This window comes from Eleutherodactylus coqui, chromosome 1, assembly GCF_035609145.1.
Source record: "Eleutherodactylus coqui strain aEleCoq1 chromosome 1, aEleCoq1.hap1, whole genome shotgun sequence".
Taxonomy (NCBI): domain Eukaryota; kingdom Metazoa; phylum Chordata; class Amphibia; order Anura; family Eleutherodactylidae; genus Eleutherodactylus; species Eleutherodactylus coqui.
The window spans coordinates 526976576-526999810 of NC_089837.1; the positions used below are offsets into that span (position 1 = coordinate 526976576).

Sequence of the window (23235 nt, forward strand, 5' to 3'; positions counted from 1 at the left end):
CGCGAGGCTATGAGAACCTGCGCATGCGCAGTGGAGTAGCATCAACGCCGGTATACCAGGCTGTGAAGCGGTGGATTATGGATGTGGTTGCGGACCCAGCACCTGCGATAGCGGCGCATAACACAAGATCCAGCTGTAAGTGGGGGTGTTTTTTAACTGTTAGTGTATGGTGATTGGTGGCGGATATACATTTATTGTCTGTGTACAGCAGTTTTAGTCACTTGAGAAAGACCCCTGCGTGGGTTGAAACGTTGTCTGTGTGCTACGAAGTAAATAAGCATCAGGCGGATGCACTTTTATCGAAAACACTCTTGTTGCTGCTCATTGGCTATCTAATATATGCAGAGAGACTCAGTTGTCTGTCAGTGAGGTAGTAGTAAGGGCAGTAAGTCCGAGGGAGGAGCGCACAGAGGATTCGGAGGAAGAGCTGCTGGACGATGAGGTGACTGACCCCACCTGGTTTGCTAAGCCTACTGAGGACAGGTCTTCAGAGGGGGAGGCAAGTGCAGCAGCAGGACAGGTTGGAAGAGGCAGTGCGGTGTCCAGGGGTAGAGAGAGGGCCAGAGCGAATAATCTACCAACTGTTTCCCAAAGCACCCCCTCGCGGCAAGCCTCCGTGCAGAGGGCTAGGTGTTCAAAGGTGTGGATGTTTTTTAGTGAGAGCATCGACAACCGACGAACAGTGGTGTGCAAGATCAGCCGGGGAGCCACCAGTACCAGCCTCACCACCAGCAGCAGGGCCAAGCACCCCACAAGGTGGGACGAAGGCCGTTCACCGCTTCCAGGTCACACCACTGCCTCTTCCCCTGGGCCCTAACCTGCCACTCAGATCCAAACACCCTCTCAGGACACAGGCACGAGCGCCTCCTGGCATGCACCCACACCCTCACCTCCACTGTCCTCCACCCCATCCAGCAATGTCTCTCAGTGCAGCGTCCAGCTGTCCCTAACACAAGCGTTGGAGCGAGAGCAGAAATATGCCGCCACGCACCTGCATGCACAAGCTTTAAACGTGCACATTGCCAAATTACTCAGCCTGGGGGGCTGACCGCCAGGCTCTTGCCCCCAATTTGGCTTAATAGTGCGACCTGGGAGCCTGAGATGCAGCCATGCATGCTGCCCCTGCCCTTCCCTATCTGTTTCTGTGGTGTTTCCATGACTTTCTGATGTTTTCAGGTGTTTCACACAACCTCCCCCATGTGGAGCATCGGTCACATACAAAAATTCTCGAGTCGCCCATTGACTTCAATGGGTTTGTTACTCGAAATGAGCTCTCAAGCATTACGAAAAGTTCGACACGAGCACCCGAGCATTTAGTACTCGCTCATCTCTAGGTATTATCTATGTATTTTCACTGTTCTGATTTCTTGCAGAGTTTGTATATAAAATGGCTTCAGACCCGGAATGTCTGTTATTTTTATGAGATTCAGGGATAATGGTGTATCGCTCTCTCAATCACTCAGATCCACATACACATTCGTGGGACAAACATCATATAAATGCCGTTCCCTCACTGAATCGGGGCTTTAGGTCAGGCCATGTTTCACCCTACTTGTTATACTAGGCTTGCACTTGTAGTCCTATGGTTCTGCACTTCTATACCTGCACACAATGTGGTTTATCCAATGAACTCTCAATCATTCATTAGTTTATATGGACATTGCTGCCTGCATCCCCCCTGTGTTTGTGCACTTAGTGTTGGGCTGGATTATTCAGTCCCTCAGCCGTATAATAGTCTATCCAGCTGCGTGTAAAGTCACAGTTTTTTTCAGAAAGGATCATTTCTCAGATTTTCTTTTCTTTTGGTTCTTTATACTTTATTTATGGTATGACTCTCATTAGACACCTGATGGATAAGGTATGTAATAATGAGAGCCCCAAATCAGTGACCTTCTCTGTTGCTGAAAGCTCCAGTAGACACTGACCCCGAAGACCTGCAGTCTAATGATTGCCCAGGTATCTCGTACGTATTTCTCTAAGCCCAAACTCATCTTTGTTCTTCTATACTATCTCATTTGCAGCGTCCCATAGGGAGACCCCGGACACCTGACATACGTGGTGAGCTGGGAGTGTAGAGTGCTGACTTGTGGTGGCACTCACCATGCTCCTTCCCGGAGGGAGAGACACACCCAAGGCCAGAGCAGGAACTTCTCCTTTATTAGCAAAAGAGCATTGCACACACGGATGTGAAAAGTCAGGACGCTGTATGCATATGGACCATCAGGTCTTTCTCAGCAGCCTCTGTCCCCGTCACCTCTCCTTCAGCCTAGATAGGACCCTCCGTCTCCTCTCCCGTCGTCCCAGTACAGTGTCCGAAGAGCGGGCCCGCAGCCAAGAAGACAGCGGGGTAGATGAGGCCTTGTCACGGGGCTCTACCATCTCCTCCCTTGGGGGTAGCTTGGGACCCGACCAAGTTACTGCTGGGGAAGAACACAAGGAAAGCCATCTGTGCATTACCTTCACTCTTTGGTCACACGTGACATCACTGCTCCGTCCTCTATGGTGAATCTTAATGATGGAATAAAGTAGTCCACACACAGGGAAAACACACGCATGTCACACACACACAGCTCTACTACACACGTCACACACAGCTCTACTACACGTATGTCACACAGACACCTCTAGTACACACATGTCACAGAGACACCTCTACTACACACATGTCACACACACACAGCTCTACTACACATATGTCACACAGACACCTCTAATACAGACATGTGACACACACACACAGCTCTACTACATGCAGCTCAGCGTGGTGACCGATCACATGATGGTGACATCATCACAGGTCCTGTGAGCACACGGCTGCTGTCAGGCTCTGCAGGTTTTATGCTTCAGGACCTGTGATGACATCACTGTCATGTGATCAGGGCCTGCTTTCAGTTTTGCTTGCCTTAGGACAGGCTCATACGACCCGATTGGATTCTGCATGCAGGAAGCCCACAGTAGATGGCGGCAGTGAGCCCGGCCGGTGACCCTGCGTACGGCACCTTAATGACTGCGCATAACCATGGAGGCCGCAGCTTTATTTTCTTGCCTCCATTTCCCGCACTGTCTCTTAGCATTGACACGGATACCCACAGCCCTCACACAATGTTAATTACATATGGGCTGCGGATCGGACGCCTACATTGACGGATTCCGTGGTAACATAGAGCAGGCTGTATTTTTCTTCTGCTCTCAGAATTCGCAGTCCATATCCAGGAGTGTGAAGGAAAATTCAAAAGTGCATGGCTCTCAATGCCTGCGTCTGACAGCGGAAAGACCATGCGGGCGCCGATCGTGGAATCCACAATACAAACCGGTCATGTGACACCAGCCTAACTCTGACACTCCTTCAATGCCCCTCTGCACCCTGTAGCCCCTACACCTTACAATATTCACCAAGCCCCCCTGCAGCCTGTACCCCCTGCACCCTGCCCTCTCTACACCCTACAATATTCACCCTGCCTCCCCTGCACCCTGCCCTCTCTAGCCCCCTACACCCTGTACCCCACCCTCTCTACCCCCCTACACCCTACAATATTCACCCCCTGTATCCTGCCCTCTCTACCCCCCTACACCTTACAATATTCACCAAGCCCCCCTGCAGCCTGTACCCACTGCACCCTGCCCTCTCTAGCCCCCTACACCCTGTACCCCGCCCTCTCTACCCCCCTACACCCTACAATATTCACCCCCCCTGTACCAGACTATTTATTTCCTCCTCCCCTCTACCATCTTACTGGTCTTTACACTGCAGCCCTCTTTCTATGGATGCATCACAAATGCGAGTGCGATATCAGTCCAAGTAACTCTGCCCAATATCGCACCTGTACAGCCTGCGAGGGCGCTGCAATTTGTGGGAAAATCACTTGGATTTCTGATAGGAAAGACTTAAAATTGCATAGTGCTCACCTACCAGGAGCCATTAAATATACTATTGTCTTCTCGTATGTCAGAGCGCCCCCTTCAGGCAGCTGAGCCCAGGTGTGATGCTTCCTCTGCACCTCCTATAGTTACACCTCTGCTGGGAGGGGTCGGCTCTTCCTGAGTGATGAGTCCCCCCCCCCCAATAGTATATATTGAGGTGTAGCATCCAGGTGAAGGCATATAACGCTGCCATCAGAAGAAGAGAAGGACTGAGCCCATCATGAGACGTCTCAGCCTGTGTCTCCTGCTCCTCCTTGCTGCCACCTGGAGCCTCGGTAAGTGTCACTGGCGCCCCCCATAGGTTACTATGATGTTACTATACATCACTGGCACATAATGAGATGCTACTCCAGCTGGAGATCCCTATATAATACACTCATTACAGATCTCTCTGGTCTTCCTGGATCATGAAGAGAATGCTAGAATGTAGTACATACTGACACAGGATAACTGAGGGATGTACTAGTGGGGGTCAAATAGCTGGGGAGCAGCTGGAATACTACTGATAATGGACAATCATGCAGGCAGAGCGAGAGGATTGAGAAAATACAAGGAATGCTAGAACTGCAGTGAAGACTGACACAGGGAGATAAATAGGATAATTGGGAGACAGAGAAACAGTTCTACACGGGAAGCCACCTCTCTACAGAGGATAGGGACTAGGAGCTCCTTGATTAGTGGGGGTCCCAGTTGTTTGACTGTCACCAACCACCCACTTCTGGTATGTCAGGTGGGATATCTCTGACCCCCTAATTTGTAGGTTAGTCGGGGTCTGTGTAAAGGTGGATGATGCCCCCTATGGGTAGTGGAAGAGTGGCTGGCACCAGCACAGATCAGACATATGGACATATACATACGTGCTCACTGATACGAGACATGTATATACAGCAGTATATACCACGCATGTCTGAGGGGTTGTTACATTGTATCGGTCTATACAATACTCTCTGATATAAACACATCAGCAGCACAAATCTCTCTGCTAGAGATGAGCGAGCCCCCAAATGCTCGGGTGCTCGTTGCTCCAGTCGAACTTCCTGCGATGCTCGAGGGTTCGAGTAACGAACCCCATTGAAGTCAATGGGCGACTCGAGCATTTTTGTATAGCGCTGATGCTCGCTAAGGTTTTCATTTGTGCAAATCTTCAAAATGTACGAAAGTGATGGGAACGACACAAAAATGGATAGGGCAGGCGAGGGGCAACATGCTGGGCTGCATCTCATGTTCTCAGGTCCCACTATTAAGCCACAATAGCGGCAAGAGTGCCCCCCCCCCCCCAACAATTTTTACTTCGGACAAACCCTCATTAGCAAGGCACACCTTAGCTAAGCACCACACTTCCTCAACCTGGCGCCGTTGCAGTTCCCCCGGGACATAGGCCTCGGCCAACAGCTTCAGCAATCGTAGGCAGGAAGCGGACTCCGATGCTAGTACACCTGTGAAGGTCTCATTAATGCTGTGACGCTCCTCTGCTGTGGCCCAAACGAGTTTCTCAGATAACGGTGGTAACACGAGAGAAAATACATGATGCGCATTGCTGACCCCCTGACCCCAAGCAGGAGGAGGAGGTGGCCTTACAAGGCCAAGAAACCAGGACCAGGACCCGCTGTAACCTGTGCTGAAACGATGTGAGCGGGCCCTTGGCCAGGCTCGGTCCCAGCAAACACCTTGTGTGGCCCAAGGTGCTGCAACTGACATAGCAATGGGGACTCCATGTGCCCACACACTACTCATTCTGTTTGGGTGTCGGATACCTCATCGACAACACAAGGGGTAAACCATCTGCCCTCTGCACCCTACCCGAGTCTGTCAGTGTTTTGAGGACAGACAGGTAAAACACCTCTATGGGAAGTCTGTGTGCAGCATGGGTGGGCCCAAGGAACTTAAAGACAGTACACATAAACATATCAGAGTGCCCAAACATGGCAGACTTTCACTGCGCCCAGGACATAAGCCTCTGCACAAACCCTCAGCAATCGCGGGCATAGAGCGGACTCCGATGCTAGCGTAGCTGTGAACGTCTCATTAGCGCTGTATCGCTCCTCTTGTTTGTCCCATTGCAATGCCCCGGATAGCTGTGGTAACGTGAGAGAAAATACATGTTGGCTTCGGCCCACACTCCATGCCCGAGTCAGTCTGGGTTTTTTTTAAAGTGCCAGGCAGGTACAACTCCGCTATGAGAAGTCTGTGTGCACCCACAGCAAGGGTGGGTCCCAGGAACCCAGAGAAGGTATATAAAGAAATCCCATTGCAGTGCCCCGGATAGCTGTGGTAACGTGAGAGAAAATACATTTGGCCTCCACCCATACTCCATGCCCTAGTCAGTCAGTGTTTTTTTGGGGGCCAGAAAGGTAGAACACCGCGATGGGAAAACTTAGTGCACCCATAGTATGCACAGACCCCTGTAATAATCCTGTAGCAAAGGTATAAGCAGACCCCAGTAACAGTTATGTTGCAGAAGTCTAGGGAGACCCCAGTAACATTTCAGTAGTAACAGTATAGACAGACCCTAGTAACATTTCAGTAGTAACACTATAGGCAGACCCCAGTAACATTTCAGTAGTAACAGTATAGGCAGACCCCAGTAACATTTGTGTAGCAGCAGTATAGGCAGACCCCGGTAACATTTCAGTAGTAACAGTATAGACAGACCCTAGTAACATTTCAGTAGTAACAGTATAGGCAGACCCCAGTAACATTTCAGTAGTAACAGTATAGACAGACCCTAGTAACATTTCAGTAGTAACAGTATAGGCAGACCCCAGTAACATTTCAGTAGTAACAGTATAGGCAGACCCCAGTAACATTTGTGTAGCAGCAGTATAGGCAGACCCCAGTAACATTTCAGTAGTAACAGTATAGGCAGACCCCAGTAACATTTGTGTAGCAGCAGTATAGGCAGACCCCGGTAACATTTCTGCAGCTGAAGTATAGGCAGACCCCTGTAACATTTCTGCAGCTGAAGTACAGGCAGACCCCAGTAACATTAATGCAGCTACGCTCCTCTCCTTTGGCCCAAACAAGTTTCTCAGATAACTGTGGTAACACAAGAGAAAATACATGATGCGCATTGCTGATCACCTGACCCCAAGCAGGAGGAGGAGGTGGCCTTACAAGGCCAAGAAACCATGACCACGACCTGCTGTAGCCTGTATTGAAAGGATGTGAGCGGGCCCTTGGCCAGGCCTGGTCCCAGTAAATACCTTGTGAGACCCAAGGTGCTGCGACTGACATAGCAATGGGCAGTCCATGTGCCCACACAATATTCATTCTGTCTAGGTGTTGGATAGCTCTAGCGACACCACAAGGGGAAAGCTATCTGCACTATGCACCCTACCCAAGTCAGTCAGTGACTTTGTGCAGGACAGGGAAATCACCGCTATGGGAAGTCTGTGTATACCCACAGCGTAGGTGAGCCGAAGGAACCCAAAGACAGCATTAAATATGGAGGAATCAGAGTGCCCAAACTTAGCAGATATAAAGTGCGCCGAGGCCATAGGCCTCTGCCCACACCCTTAGCAATCGCAGGCATAGAGCGGACTCCGATGCTAGTACAGCAGTGAAGGTCTCATTAATGCAGTTACTCTCCTTTGGCTCAAACAAGTTTCTCAGATAACTGTGGTAACACAAGAGAAAATTCATGATGCACATTGCTGATCCCCTGACCCCAAGCAGGAGGAGGAGGTGGCCTTACAAGGCCAAGAAACCATGACCAGGGCCCGATGTAGCCTGTGTGGGAAGTATGTGAGCGGGCCCTTGGCCAGGCTTGGTCCAAGCAAACACCTTGTGAAACCCAAGGTGTCGCGACTGACAGCAATGGGAAGTCCATGTGCCCACACAGTATTCATTCTGTCTAGGTGTTGGATAGCTTTATCGACACCGCAAGGGGAAAGCCATCTGCACTATGCACCCTACCCAAGTCAGTCAGTGACTTTGTGCCGGACAGGTAAATCACCACTATGGGAAGTCTTTGTGCACCCACAGCATAGGCAAGCCGAAGGAACCCAAAGACAGTAATAAACATGAAGAAATGATAGTGCCCAAACATGCCAGACTTTCACTGTGCCGAGTACATAGGCCTCAGCACACACCCTCAGCAATCGTGGGCATAGAGCGGACTCAGATGATAGTACAGCTGTGAAGGTCTCATCAATGCAGTAACGCTCCTCTTCTTTGGCCCAAACCTGTGTCTCAGATAACTGTGGTAACACGGGAGAAGATACATGATGCCCAGTGCTGATCCCCTGACCCCAATTAGAAGGAGGAGGTGGCATTACAAGCCCAAGACACCATGACCAGGACCTGCTATAGTCTGTGTGGGAAGCACGTTAGCGGGCCCAGGGTCAGGCTTGGTTCCAAGCCTCCACTTTTGTGACCCAAGGTGCCCTGAGTTACATAGCAATGGGAAAGCCATGTGTCGCAACATAGATAGCTCAACACTGGAAGGGGCAGTCTTTGAGTTCCTTGGCCTAGCCTATGCTGTAAGTGCACAAAGATGGTATAACACAGGAAGAAATCGGAGTGCCCAATCGTGGGAGAGTTTCGCCCCGCCAAGCAACTTGGCCTCGGCCAGCAATTCTGGCCTAGTCAGTCACTGTATTATTTGTGCCACATAGGTAAAACACCGCGATGGGAAGACTTAGTGCACCCATAGTATAGACAGACAGCTGTAACATTCCCGTAGCAAAGGTATAAACAGACCCCAGGAACATTTCTGTAGCAGCAGTATAGGCAGACCCCTGTAACATTTTTTGTAGCTGCAGTATAGGCAGACCCCAGTACCATTTCTGTAGTGGAAGTATAGGCAGACCCCAGTAACATTTCTCTAGCAGCAGTATACACAGACCACTGTAACATTTCTGTAGCAGCAGTATCAGCAGACCCCTGTAACATTTATGTAGCAGCAGTATCAGCAGACCCCTGTAACATTTCTGTAGCAGAAGCATATGCAGACCCCAGTACCATTTTTGCAGCAGCAGTATAGGCAGACCCCTGTAACCTTTCTCTAGCAGCAGTATACACAGACCACTGTAACATTTCTCTAGCAGCAGTATACACAGACCACTGTAACATTTATGTAGCAGCAGTATTAGCAGACCCCTGTAACATTTATGCAGCAGAAGCATATGCAGACCCCCGTACCATTTTTGTAGCAGCAGTATAGGCTGTGAGGAAGGAGGAGCAGCAGCCAGAGGATTCAGAGTTTCAGCAGTGGACTGCGTAGAAGACTGGGTGCCCGATACATTGCTGGATGCATTTTCTGCCATCCACAACAGGACCTGCTCACACTGCTCTGTTTGTAATAAAGGTCTACCATGTGGACCCATAAATTGTGATATGAAGCTGGGGACCCCAGAAACTTGCCTCTCTCCTAATCCCGCAGCAGCCGGCTGGGATACACCTGGACCAGGAACTCGGCCTGTGCCGACACCCTTACTTGGAACTCCGCATCCTCGCCCGCGTCCTCGACCCCTGCCCCTACCCCTCAGCATGGTGGATTACGAATAGAGCAGACACAGACCGCTGTAAATAGTTATGGAATTATATGTACACTTTCTCGCAGAGAGCGGAATCGTAACGCTAACTCCAGGCAGAAAAAAATGGAAGGAAGGCCGCAAACAGGCCTAGCAATGCAATAGTGATGCACCAAAACTCCCAGCAGGCACCCAGTAATATGCAGACGGTCAGAAGTAGCCCAACGAAGGAGCTTTTTGGGTTTTTTTGGAAAAAGAAGACAGGCTACATACTGTGTATATCACTTTCCCTCTATAAGTACCTGTGTTGGCCGTACGCTGAGCGTCAAATTCACTGCAGACACAGGCCGGTGTAAATAATCTTGGAATTATGTGCGTAGTCTTTGTCGCTGAGAGCGGTATAGTAAGGCAAACTCCAGGCAGAAAAAAATAGTCAGGAAGGCCACAAACAGGCCTAAGTGCAATAGTGATGGACTACAACTCCCATCAGACAACCTGTAAAATGCACACGGTCACAGGTAGCCCTAAGAAGGAGCTTTTATTTAAAAAAAATTTTGAAAATCGTGGACAGTCAGTAAGCCACGCCCACAGTAATGAGACTCGCATATATGGCGCAAATGGTTAATAAATATGCTGCACAGCAGATAAGACAGGAGAGTGGAGGAAAATGTGCTGAAAAAGGAGAAACCCCAATGATAAATGTGAGCGGAGGTCTGCTAGGAAGCTGCAGAACCTCTTATTGTATGATTACTCTCACAGCTGGAGTTACATTGGTGCAGCGCCCCCTGCTGGTAGAAGGTGACTGGTGGTGATCTCAATATGGAAGCACACAGTGTACACGGACTATCAGCTGCTGCCCTACAGCTGGGAATTAGTGAGAGAGGAGGCTGAATGCTGGTTGCTTTACAGCTCTCTGTATCTTGACCACTAGGTGGCACCTCAGCACTATATGTATAATATGTGGTCCACATGGGTTTTTAAGAAACAAAGTCATCTTGTAGATATGAGACCTTCTAATGGCAACCAGAAGAGCTGATGTTCCAGGGAGCTCTCAGATCTACTGAGGATTCTTCATCAGGTATGATAGGATAAATCTGAAAAAGTCTGTATATATATATATATATATATATGTATGTGTGTGTATATACACACATATATATATATATATATATATATATATATATATATATATATATATATATATATATATATATATATATATATACACACACACACACATACATATATATACAGACTTCTTCAGATTTATCCTATTATACCTGATGCAGAATCCTCAGTAGATCTGAGAGCTCCCTGGAACATCAGCTCTTCTTGTTGCCATTAGAAGGTCTCATACCTACAAGATGACTCTTGGCCCTTACTGACAATTACACTCGGCTCTACTGGCTAAAGGCTTATTCCCACGACCGTATCTCTGCCAGTGTTTTTACGGCCGGCCGGTACACGCCAGCATCTGAGCTGTCTCCCCCTTCCCTTCCCCTCGCAGGCTCCCTGCCTCTCTCCTCCCCTCCGGCTGTTTGCAATGGGAGGGGCGGGGCAGGGCTAAGCTCCCACCTCCTCCCCACCATTTGTCCGCAGCCAGCAATGGGAAGGGGTGGGATGGGACCGTAGCTTAGCTCCACCTTCTCCCATTGCAAACAGCCGGAGGGGAGGAGAGAGGCAGAGAGCTGGCGAGGGGAGGGAAGGGTGAGACAGCTCAGATGCTAGCGTATCTCAGCCGGTTGTGAAAACCTGCTGGTGGAATGTAAAAGACAACGTTTCCATGACAACCAGGCTATGTCCAAGAGGGGGCCGACCCCGGCCGATACAGGAACCATAGAGGGGGAGGAGCCTGAGCTCGGCTTGGATGCATTCCCCATGCAGGGCTGCAGACAAAACTAATTACTAATAACTGAAACATTCAGGGGCCAAATAACATATACAGCGGCGCACAATTACTTACAGCGGCTTGTAAATCCCCACAGCGGTACATGATTACACCTTCCGCTCCCCACTGGCTCCCATCTAGGGGTCTCTTCCCAAATTCCAACAATGGCCTTCAGAATATAACATGCGAAATGGAGACCACTTTGAACTTTATAATGGGCCTTACTAACCTTCTCGAAGGCCGGGCCCTTGGGGGACTGACAGAGCCGCTGCCCTCGGTCTGCAAAGCAGCACGTGTTCATGCAGAAGCAGCGGACCCACAAGTTTCCTGGAGGGCTAATTTGAGTCTTCTTATGATTTCTCCTTTTCTGCACCTCAATACAGAACCTTAAGGCCTCATGTCCACGGGCAAATTAAGAATTAAAATCCAGAGCGTTTTTCCCGCACGCGGACCCGCACCCCATAGGGATGCATTAGACACCCGCAGGTAGTTAAATACCCGCAGATGGTCAATAAAAGTGAATTTAAAAATTTCTGGAGCATGAAAAAAATGGACATGCATGCGCTCGCATGTTATGGATTCCCTGCAGCAGCTGCAGTAGGAATATAACATGTGAGCGTCCCCCTATACAGCTAGTGCAGCTGCTGCAGGAAATCCATAACATGTGAGCATCCCCTTATACCGCTAGTGCAGCTGCTGCAGGGAATGCATACCATGTGAGCATCCCCTTACACTACTACTACATGTGCTGTGGGGGAATCCATAACATGTGAGCATCCCCTTATACCACTAGTGCAGCTGCTGCAGGGAATCTGTAACATGTGAGCATCCCCTTATACCGCTAGTACAGCTGCTGCAGGGAATCCATAACATGTGAGCATCCCCTTATACCACTAGTACAGCTGCTACAGGGAATCCATAACATGTGAGCATCCCCTTATACCGCTAGTGCAGTTGCTGCAGGGAATGCATACCATGTGAGCATCCCCTTACACTACTACTACATGTGCTGTGGGGGAATCCATAACATGTGAGCATCCCCTTATACCACTAGTGCAGCTGCTGCAGGGAATCTGTAACATGTGAGCGTCCCCTTAAGCCGCTGGTGCAGCTGCTGCAGGGAATCCATAACATGTGAGCATCCCCTTATACCGCTAGTACAGCTGCTGCAGGGAATCCATAACATGTGAGCATCCCCTTATACCACTAGTACAGCTGCTACAGGGAATCCATAACATGTGAGCATCCCCTTATACCACTAGTACAGCTGCTACAGGGAATCCATAACATGTGAGCGTCCCCTTATACTGCTAGTGCAGCTGCAGCAGGGAATCCATGACATGTGAGCATCCCCTTATACCACTAGTACAGCTGCTACAGGGAAACCATAACATGTGAGCGTCCCCTTATACTGCTAGTGCAGCTGCTGCAGGGAATCCATAACATGTGAGCGTCCCCTTATACCGCTAGTGCAGCTGCTGCAGGGAATCCATAACATGTGAGCATCCCCTTATAATACTAGTACAGCTGCTGCAGGGAATCCATAACATGTGAGCGTTCCCTTATACCGCTAGTGCAGCTACTGCAGGGAATTCATGACATGGGAGCATTCCCTTATACCGCTAGTGCAGTTGCTGCAGGCTATCCATAACATGTGACCATCCTCTCATACCGCTAGTGCAGTTGCTGCAGGCTATCCATAACATGTGACCATCCTCTCATACCGCTAGTGCAGCTGCTGCAGGGAATCCATTACATGTGAGCATCCCCTTATAATACTAGTACAGCTGCTGCAGGGAATCCATAACATGTGAGCGTTCCCTTATACCGCTAGTGCAGCTGCTGCAGGGAATTCATGACATGGGAGCATTCCCTTATACCGCTAGTGCAGTTGCTGCAGGCTATCCATAACATGTGACCATCCTCTCATACCGCTAGTGCAGTTGCTGCAGGCTATCCATAACATGTGACCATCCTCTCATACCGCTAGTGCAGCTGCTGCAGGGAATCCATAACATGTGAGTGTCCCTTTATACCGCTAGTACAGCTGCTGCAGGGAATCCATAACATGTGAGCGTTCCCTTATACCGCTAGTGCAGCTGCTGCAGGGAATTCATGACATGGGAGCATTCCCTTATACCGCTAGTGCAGTTGCTGCAGGCTATCCATAACATGTGACCATCCTCTCATACCGCTAGTGCAGTTGCTGCAGGCTATCCATAACATGTGACCATCCTCTCATACCGCTAGTGCAGTTGCTGCAGGCTATCCATAACATGTGACCATCCTCTCATACAGCTAGTGCAGCTGCTGCAGGGAATCCATAACAAAAGAGCGTCCTCTTATACAACTAGTACAGCTGCTGCAGGGAATCCATAACATGTGAGCATCCCCTTATACCGCTAGTGCAGCTGCTGCAGGGAATTCATGACATGTGAGCGTTCCCTTATACCGCTAGTGCAGCTGCTGCAGGGAATCCATAACATGTGAGCATCCCCTTATACCGCTAGTGCAGCTGCTGCAAGGAATACATAACATGTGAGTGTCCCCTTAAACCGCTAGTGCAGCTGCTGCCGGGAATCCATAACATGTGAGCGTCCCCTTATTCCACTAGTGCAGCTGCAGCAAGGAATCCATAACATGTGAGCGTCCCCTTATACCGCTAGTGCAGCTGCTGCACGGAATCCATAACATGTGAGCGTCCTCTTATACCACTAGTACAGCTGCTGCAGGGAATCCATAACATGTGAGCATCCCCTTATACATCTAGTACAGCTCTTGCAGGGAATCCATAACATGTGAGCGTCCCCCTATACTGCTAGTGCAGCTGCTGCACGGAATCCATAATATGTGAGCGTCCCCTTATACCGCTAGTGCAGCTGCTGCAGGGAATCCATTACATGTGAGCATCCCCTTGTACTGCTAGTGCAGCAGCTGCAGGGAATCCATTACATGTGAGCATCCCCTTATACGGCTAGTGCAGCTGCTGCAGGGAATCCATTACATGTGAGCATCCCCTTATACCACTACTGCAGCTGCCGCAGGGAATCCATAACAAAAGAGCGTCCTCTTATACCACTAGTGCAGCTGCCGCAGGGAATCCATAACAAAAGAGCGTCCTCTTATACCACTAGTGCAGCTGCTGCACGGAATCCATAATATGTCAGCGTCCCCTTATACCGCTAGTGCAGCTGCTGCACGGAATCCATTACATGTGAACATCCCCTTATACTGCTAGTGCAGCTGCTGCAGGGAATCCATAACATGTGAGCATCCCCTTATACCAATAGTGCAGCTGCTGCAGGGAATTCATGACATGTGAGCGTCCCCTTATACCACTACTGCAGCTGCTGCAGGGAATCCATAATATGTGAGCGTCCCCTTATACTGCTAGAGCAGCTGCTGCACGGAATCCATAACATGTGAGCGTCCCCTTATACCGCTAGTGCAGCTGCTGCAGGGAATCCATAACATGTGAGCGTCCCCTTATACCGCTAGTGCAGATGCTGCAGGGAATCCATAACATGTGAGCATCCCCTTATACCACTAGTACAGCTGCTGCAGGGAATCCATAACATGTGAGCGTCCCCTTATACCACTAGTGCAGCAGCTGCAGGGAATCCATAACATGTGAGCATCCCCTTATACCACTAGTACAGCTGCTGCAGGGAATCCATAACATGTGAGCATCCCCTTATACCACTAGTGCAGCAGCTGCAGGGAATCCATAACATGTGAGCATCCCCTTATACCACTAGTGCAGCTGCTGCACGTAATCCATAACATTTGAGCGTCCCCTTATACTGCTAGTGCATCTGCTGCACGGAATCCATAATATGTCAGCGTCCCCTTATACCGCTAGTGCAGCTGCTGCACGGAATCCATTATATGTGAGCGTCCCCATACAACTAGTGCAGCTGCTGTAGGGAATCCATAACATGTGAGCATCCCCATACAACTAGTGCAGCTGCTGTAGGGAATCCATAACATGTGAGCGTCCCCTTATACCACTAGTACAGCTGCTGCAGGGAATCCATAACATGTGTCCATCCCCTTATACAGCTAGTGCAGCTGCTGCCGGGAATCCATAACACGTGAGCATCCTCTTATACCGCTAGTGCAGCTGCTGCAGGCAATTCATGACATGTGAGCATCCCCTTATACCACTAGTGCAGCTGCTGTAGGGAATCCATAACATGTGAGCGTCCTCTTATACCACTAGTGCAGCTGCTGCAGGGAATCCATAACATGTGAGCATCCCCTTATACCACTAGTACAGCTGCTGCAGGGAATCCATAACATGTGAGCATCCCCTTATACCACTAGTGCAGCTGCTGTAGGGAATCCATAACATGTGAGCGTCCTCTTATACCACTAGTGCAGCTGCTGCAGGGAATCCATAACATGTGAGCATCCCCTTATACCACTAGTACAGCTGCTGCAGGGAATCCATAACATGTGAGCGTCCCCTTATACCGCTAGTACAGCTGCTGCAGGGAATCCATAACATGTGAGCATCCCCTTATACCACTAGTACAGCTGCTGCAGGGAATCCATAACATGTGAGCGTCCCCTTATACCACTAGTGCAGCTGCTGCAGGGAATCGATAAAATGTGAGCGTTCCCTTTTACCACTAGTGCAGCTGCTGCAGGGAATCCATAACATGTGAGCAACCCCTTATACCGCTAGTGCAGCTGCTGCGGGGGAATCCATAACATGTGAGCAACCCTTTATACCACTAATGCAGCCATCTGCAGGGAATCCATAACATGTGAGCAACCCCTTATACCGCTAGTGCAGCTGCTGCAGGGAATCCATAACATGTGAGCGTCCCTTTATACCGCTAGTACAGCTTCTGCAGAGAATCCATAAATTGAGAGCGTCCCCTTATACCACTAGTGCAGCTGGTAATGCATAACATGTGAGCATCCCCTTCTACCACTAGTGCAGCTGCAGCTGGTAATGCATAACATGTGAGCGTCCCCTTATACCGCTAGTACAGCTGCTGCAGGGAATACATAACATGTGAGCATCCCCTTATTCACCTAGTGCAGCTGCAGCAAGGAATCCATAACATGTGAGCATCCCCTTATACCACTAGTACAGCTGCTGCAGGAAATCTATAACATGTGAGCATCCCCTTATACTGCTAGTGCAGCTGCTGTAGGGAATCCATAACATGTGAGCATCCCCTTATACTGCTAGTGCAGCTGCTGTAAGGAATCTATAACATGTGAGCATCCCCTTATACCGCTAGTGCAGCTGCTGCAGGGAATCCATAACATGTGAGCGTCCCCTTATACCGCTAGTACAGCTGCTGTGGGGGAATCCATAACATGTGAGCATCCCCTTATACTGCTAGTGCAGCTGCTGTAAGGAATCTATAACATGTGAGCATCCCCTTATACCACTAGTGCAGCTGCTGTGGGGGAATCCATAACATGTGAGCGTCCCCTTATACCGCTAGTACAGCTGCTGTGGGGGAATCCATAACATGTGAGCATCCCCTTATACCACTAGTACAGCTGCTGCAGGGAATCCATAACATGTGAGTGTCCCCTTATACCGCTAGTGTAGCTGCTGCAGGGAATCCATAATATGTGAGCATCCCCCTATACCGCTAGTGCAGCTGCTGTAGGGAATCCATAACATGTGAGCGTCCCCTTATACAGCTAGTGCAGCTGCAGCTGGGAATCCATAAAATGTCAGCGTCCCCTTATATTGCTAGTGCAGCTGCAGCAATCCATAACATGTGAGCATCCCCTTATACTTCTAGTGCAGGTGTCTGCAGGGAATCCATAACATGTGAGCATCCTCTTATACCGCTAGTACAGCTGCTGCAGGGAATCCATACCATGTGAGCATCCCCTTATACTTTTAGTGCAGCTGCTGTAGGGAATCCATACCATGTGAGCATCCCCTTATACTTCTAGTGCAGCTGCAGCTGGGAATCCATAAAATGTCAGCGTCCCCTTATATTGCTAGTGCAGCTGCAGCAAGGAATCCATAACATGTGAGCGTCCCCTTATACCGCTAGTGTAGCTGCTGCAGGGAATCCATAACATGTGAGCGTCCCCTTATATTGCTAGTGCAGCTGTCTGCAGGGAATCCATAACATGTGAGCACCCCCTTATACTTCTAGTGCAGGTGTCTGCAGGGAATCCATAACATGTGAGCGTCCCCTTATACGGCTAGTGCAGCAGCTGCAGGGAATCCATAACATGTGAGCGTCCCCTTATATTGCTAGTGCAGCTGTCTGCAGGGAATCCATAACATGTGAGCATCCCCTTATACCACTAGTGTAGCTGCAGCAAGGAATCCATAACATGTGAGCGTCCCCTTATACCGCTAGTGCAGCTGCTGCACGGAATCCATGACATGTGAGCATCCCCTTATACCACTAGTACAGCTGCTGCAAGGAATCCATAACATGTGAGCGTCCCCTTATACCATTAGTACAGCTGCTGCAGGGAATCCATAACATGTGAGCATCCCCTTAAACCACTAGTACAGCTGCTGCAGGGAATCCATAACATATGAGCAACCCCTTATACCGCTAGTGCAGCTGCCGCGGGGGAATCCATAACATGTGAGAATCCCCTTACACCACTAGTACAGTTGCTGCAGGGAATCTATAACATGTGAGCATCCCCGTATATTGTTAGTGCAGCTGCTGCAGGGAATCCATAAAATGTGAGCGTCCCCTTATACCACTAGTGCAGCCATCTGCAGGGAATCCATAACATGTGAGCGTCCCCTTATATCACTAGTACAGCTGCTGCAGGGAATCCATAACATGTGAGCGTCCCCTTATACCGCTAGTGCAGGTGGTGCAGGGAATCCATAACATGTGAGCGTCCCCTTATACCACTAGTGCAGCTGCTACAGGGAATCCATAACATGTGAGCGTCCCCTTATACCACTAGTGCAGCTGCTACAGGGAGTCCATAACATGTGAGCGTCCCCTTATACCACTAGTACAGCTGCTGCAGGGAATCCATAACATGTGAGTGTCCCCTTATACCACTAGTGCAGCTGCTGCAGGGAATCCATAACATGTGAGCGTCCCCTTATACCGCTAGTGCAGCTGCTGCAGGGAATCCATAACATGTGAGTGTCCCCTTATACCGCTAGTACAGCTGCTGCAGGGAATCCATAACATGTGAGCGTCCCCTTATACCGCTAGTACAGCTGCTGCAGGGAATCCATAACATGTGAGCGTCCCCTTATACCACTAGTGCAGCTGCTGCAGGGAATCCATAACATGTAAGCGTCCCCTTATACCACTAGTACAGCTGCTGCAGGGAATCCATAACATGTGAGCGTCCCCTTATACCACTAGTGCAGCTGCTGCAGGGAATCCATAACATGTAAGCGTCCCCTTATACCACTAGTGCAGCTGCTGCAGTGAATCCATAACATGTGAGCGTCCCCTTATACCACTAGTGCAGCTGCTGCAGGGAATCCATAACATGTGAGCGTCCCCTTATACCACTAGTGCAGCTGCTGCAGGGAATCTATTACAAATTGTTTGGCACATCGATGACCTTTTCGCTGCCCATCTGGGGTCCTTCCTTGGTTGCTGGGGACTTGTGCCCGCTCCTGTTTCCACATCATACCACCCTGGAAGAGACGGCACACTAGTGTCATCCTGACTGAGCCGGGATGGTGGGGGGAATTACATGTTTACTATGGGGACCTCCTGGTAGGCAGCGTAGTGAATAATGCAGCTGCCAATGACTGCCGGGGGCCGTGTGCCTTTACGGATGTGAGCTGGTAAGCCGGTGACCCCGGCTCAACTTGCAGGGGTCACAGTGTTACCAGCAGAGGCAGGGTATGGGGTGGGTTACTTCTGCCAAGGACGGCAACAAGATACCCTCCCGTGCCACAGAGAGCAGTATGGGGAGGGTGTTCTGCTCTGTTTTGATGTTTGTTTCCTCTCATTGCGCGGTCGCCGTCACGGCTGAGGATCGGCTGTTGTGAGGGAAGTTTTCAACAGCAACATTAATTTTCCGAAGATCTGAGGTCCTCGAGGGGTTAATGCGGGGGTTCAGGGCGGTTACAACGGGGTGTTACGGTTCAAGCTGTAAATAACGCTGTGGCCGACCCCACTTGGCCCGAGGTCGGTGTTGATGTGTTTTTGGTTTGAGGGTAACAATATAGTGGATGTGGCGTACCGGCCGTCGCCGTACATCACTGACTACATCTATGGAGGCTCCATGTCTGACTGCTCTGTATTCTGCTTCCCTTGCAGGTGAGGAGATCGATATTAATCAAGATCAAAGTAGATCAGTGGGGGGTCGGTGTTACTTATTATTCTGTCCTGGCACATACATTCCTCCATATGTGCCCCGATGTTGGATGAGACATGAGTAAGTGACACTGACTGCCGGCTGCAGCGCCCGTCCAATGTACCATCAGCAGGTTATATTAGAGGCACTGTGCCCCCATTACTGCCCCCACTAATAATGCCCCCCACCTATCCTGCCTCCTTCTAGCCCTGCCCTCACCACCCTGTATTAGGGCCGTAGACCTTCCATATAGTATTCAGTCCTGATGACTGTTTCCACTAGTCATGTGACCTCACTGATCCCCAGACACCTAACAGCAGTGTGATAGGAGAGACGTCATCCTCATCATCCTCATCATCCTCATCTCTTTATATTCCTACAGATGTTGTAAAAGATGAATCTGATAGAAAATGGAAGAAAAGAGGAAGATTATAAATATCGCTGACCGGCGTCCGATATCAACGAGGGAACATCTCTATTAGAAAAGTGACGGCAGCGCGAGATGTAATAAAAGTACTACAACTCCTATCATTCTGGTGTTATTATGGCTCCCATAAGCAGTGCTTGCGCCCCCCGTATACATCCAGCCTGTGTTTATAGGACGTTGCACCCCATTATGTATCTCTTTATATGTATCTGTCATCCCTCTATAGTCCTCCTCAGCACCCCCATTCTATAGTTAGATGTGCCCCCCCATTCTATAGTCCGCCTCAGCACCCCCATTCTATAGTCAGACATGCCCCCCCACTCTATAGTCCGCCTCAGCACCCCCATTTCTATAGTCAGATGTGCCCCCCCACTCTATAGTCCGCCTCAGCACCCCCATTCTATAGTCAGATGTGCCCCCCCACTCTATAGTCCGCCTCAGCACACCCATTTCTATAGTCCGCCTCAGCACACCCATTTCTATAGTCCGCCTCAGCACCCCCCATTCTATAGTCCGCCTCAGCACCCCCATTTCTATAGTCAGATGTGCCCCCCCACTCTATAGTCCGCCTCAGCACCCCCATTCTATAGTCAGATGTGCCCCCCCACTCTATAGTCCGCCTCAGCACACCCATTTCTATAGTCCGCCTCAGCACACCCATTTCTATAGTCCGCCTCAGCACCCCCCATTCTATAGTCCGCCTCAGCACACCCATTTCTATAGTCAGACGTGCCCCGCATTCTATAGTCCGCCTCAGCACACCCATTTCTATAGTCCGCCTCAGCACACCCATTTCTATAGTCAGACGTGCCCGCCCACTCTATAGTCTGCCTTAGCACCCACATTCTATAGTCAGACGTGCCCCCCAACAATCTGTCCAACCCATTATGTGGTCAGACATATTACTCCACCCCGTCTGGCCAGCCTTGGCATGCTCCATCATATAGCTAGCTTCCCCGTATACAGACAGCAGCGATCTGTACATAAATGCTGCAGGATATTTGGCGAGGAAGGGGGACGGGACAGGGCTGAAATATTGGGATTGGAACCCTGAATCACCTTTACATGTGTGATCCAATACCGTTATTACTGAATGGATGAGTTAATCAGAAGATAGAAAGTTCCCGCTCCCCCAGGGGGGCAGAAGAAGACAATCCATTTATGTAGAACGGTACCAAGAGAATGGGACTGTCAGTTATGCTTTTTTCCTTTTTAGGAAGGGTGGGGTCCTTTTCCTAGAGCCCCCATAAATCCCAGTTATGGCTTGGCGTTATCACAGGTGGGGTAGTGAGAGTCCATGCCTACAGCTTCTGGACCTCGGCCATCATTTATCAGATGCATGAACAGAAAAGGAAAGTGCAGCGTCTCTCGAAGGTCGTGTCCTTATACTGCACCCCTGAACTTTTTATCTTTTGATCAACTTATCTCTTTGCTTGACCGGGGTGGTATTCCACCTGTGGAACTTCCACAGACGCTCTCCACATCGTGGATATTCAGTGAGGATTGGGATCTTTGGCAACAGCTTAAAATATGATCCTTAAAGCGAACCCGGGTAATAAGTGTGACATCCGTCCCTGTTGGGCAGTGGCTGCTCACGGCGGGTGGGCCATCTCTGACTTAGACTCTTATTTAATATACTATTTAATTATTACTGCATGATACTGTATATACTGTATATACTGCCCAGCATCGCCCTGGGGTATCCAGGAATGAGAGGAAGGGAGCTCATGTGATGGGGGGGAGCAGCAGCCAAAATGGGCAAACACAACTCTAAGAGAAGCCTAGAGTCTGGATCACGTGAGGTCATAATGACTCATTATCCTCCTCCACTCTTCCCTAGGGTGAATGCACACGGCCATTAGTTTATGCAATCCTATGCAGACAGTCGCAATTTGGCTGCATGAAATCTTACATAGTAAACAGATTGCAGCATGTCCTATTTCTGTGCGGGGCTGACCGCCGGCTCTGCTCTGCTCATGTGTGTTTGTGCGCCAGCTGGCACATCGCGGAGCAGAGAGAAGACACCAGAGGAGGTGAGCTGTGGGTCACTGCAGGGGCACAGGTCACATCCCGCTGTGAGAATTCTCGCGGTCGACCCAGCCGCCAGCATTCACCCTTCGGCTGCCTGAAGACGGGCGGTTCGGATGCGGCAGCGAGGATTCTCGCCGCCGGACCCGGCCCGAGCGCCTGCCGGGACCATGCGTACTCACCCGCGCCCGCCGGCTCCGGCTGTTTGATGTGCCGGCTTGCCGCGCAGCTGGGGCATGCGCAGACCGGAGCCGGGGGTGGGTGACATTTCTGTGCAGGGTTCGCAGAGCCCCGCACAGAAATAGGGCATGCCGCGATTTGTTTGCCGTGCGATATTTTGCACGGCCACATCGCGGTCGTCTGCATAGGATTGTGCTTGTTAACGCAATCCTATGCAGGCTTCCAGCGGTGGAAATTCCACCGCTTAGTCAGACCTCATACTGTCTCCAGTTCTGGGCACCCCACTTTAAAAAAGACCTAGACAAACTGGAGCCAGTTCACCCCTCCGCCACCCTGGGTTGAGTTGAGTGGCTGCTCAATCAGCCTGCACATTTTTGCTCCTCTATAAAGCTATCTGGCTTTCTGCATGCTGTCAGCGATTGAGCATTCCCTGTAGTATATATCCCGTATCTGGCTGCTTTTGGTCCGGCGTTAGCCAGTGGAGCAACGTGTGATTGTTCTCATGAGAGAAACACATGGCCATTAGAGATGAGCGAATATACTCGTTTCGAGTAATTACTCGATCGAGCACCGCGATTTTTGAGTACTTCCGTACTCGGGTGAAAAGATTCGGGGGGGGGGGGGGCGGGGGGAGGCGTGGTGGAGCGGAGGGTAGCAGCGGGGAACAGGGGGGAGCCCTCTCTCCCTCTCCCCCCCACTCCCCGCTGCAACCCCCCACTCACCCACGGCGCCCCCCGAATCTTTTCTCCCGAGTACAGAAGTACTCGAAAATCGTGGTGCTCGGGCGAAAAAGGGGCGTGGCCGAGTACGCTCGCTCATCTCTAATGGCCATACATTTGTACTCCCAAATTCTTCTGTGACGCTGCGACTTGAAATTGCCCTTCAGTGTGATAACTCTCATCTGCCTATGCTGCGTCCCTGACCACAAAAATGTTTTAATACACAGATAGGCCCCCTGCACACGGGCGGGAATTCTGCGGCAGGATTTCCACAGAATTTCCGCTGTGGACGCTGCCACTGGCGAA

General features: G+C 50.1%; 2 long non-coding RNA genes across 2 annotated transcripts in view; both read left to right on the plus strand.

The window, feature by feature from the left end:
- The first annotated feature begins 4119 nt into the window (after nucleotides 1–4119).
- LOC136615129 (uncharacterized) overlaps nucleotides 4120–23235 on the plus strand; it is a 170199-nt gene continuing 151083 nt past the window's right edge. The window contains exon 1 of the long non-coding RNA XR_010790976.1: nucleotides 4120–4196. This is a non-coding gene — a long non-coding RNA (uncharacterized lncRNA). The remainder of the gene's footprint in view (nucleotides 4197–23235) is intronic.
- Nucleotides 19624–20103, plus strand: LOC136615151 (uncharacterized). Its single transcript, XR_010790978.1, has 2 exons — nucleotides 19624–19656; nucleotides 19958–20103. It is a non-coding gene; the product is annotated as an uncharacterized lncRNA (long non-coding RNA).